Here is a 1448-nt window from a genome sequence, read left to right as displayed (position 1 = left end):
TGTTGGCACATTGGAGCATTGTGATGTCACGTTGGATTATTGTGATGTCACATTGGAACGTTGTGAAATCATATTCTTACATTGTGTTGGCACATTGGAGCAATGTAATGTCACATGGAGCGAGAGTGTTGGCACTTTGGATCATTGTGATGTCCCATTGGAGAATTGTGATATCACAATGGATTATTTTAAAGTCTTACTGTAATATTGTGTTGGCACATTGGAGCTATATAAGGGCCAATGGAGCGATAGTGCTGGCACAGTGGCGAATTGTGATGTCAAAATGGAGCTTTTTGATGTTATGACGTCATTTTGTAACATTGTCATGGAACATTAGAGCAACATAATGACGTGGGGTAAAAGTTTTGGTATATTGGATCATTCTGTTGTCATATTGGATCATTGTGAAGTCACAATGGAACACTGTGAAGTCATATTGTAAGGTTGGAATGGCACCCTGTAGCATTGTGATGTCGCATTGGAACATTGTGAAGTCATATTGTAACATTGTGATGGGATATTGGAGCAATATAATGGCACCTGGGGCGAAAGTGTTGGCACATTCAAGCACTCTGATGTCACATTGGTGCATTGCAGTGTCACAGTGGAACATTAAGAAGTAATACTGTCACATTATAATGGCAAATTATGGCACATGGGGCTATAGCATTGGCATATTAGAGCCTTTTGATGTCACATTGGAGCATGGTGATGTCATATTGGAGCATTGTAAATTCATATATTAAGACTGTCATGGCACATTGAAGCAATATAATGGCATATGGGGCTATAGTGTTGGCACATTGGAGCTCTGTGATTTCACATTGGAGCATGGTGATGTAACATTGGAAAATTGTGAAGTGATATAGTAACATTGTCATGTTAAAATGCATCACTATAATGGCACATGGGGCAATAGTGTTGGCACATTGCAGCACTGTGATGCCAAATTGGAGCATTGTGATGTCACATTGGAAAATTTTGAAGTCATATAGTAACATTGTGATGATACATTATAGAAACATAATGGCAGATAGGATGATAGTTTTGGCACATTGGATTATTGTGATGTCACGTTGTAGCATTGTGAAGTCATATTATAGCATTGTGATGCCAAATTGGAGCACTGTGGTGTCACATTGGAGCATGGTGATGTCACAGTAGAGAATTGTGACACCACAATGGAACATTGTGAAGTCATCTTGTAAAATGGTGTTGGCACCTTTTAGCATTGTGATGTCACAATAGAACATTGTGAAATCATATTGTAACATTGTGATAGCAAATTTTAGCAATATAGTGGCACATGGGGCCATAGTGCTTGCATAGTAGAGTACTGTGATTTCACATTGGAGCATTGTGATGACACAATGGACCATTGTGATGTCATATTTTAACATTGTCATGGCACATTGGAGCGAAATAAAGGGTGATGGGGCCATAGTGAA

Source organism: Nannospalax galili, unplaced genomic scaffold (genome assembly GCF_000622305.1).
Source record: "Nannospalax galili isolate Female #2095 unplaced genomic scaffold, S.galili_v1.0 scaffold907, whole genome shotgun sequence".
Lineage (NCBI taxonomy): Eukaryota > Metazoa > Chordata > Mammalia > Rodentia > Spalacidae > Nannospalax > Nannospalax galili.
Note: the sequence above shows the minus strand (reverse complement) of the source record.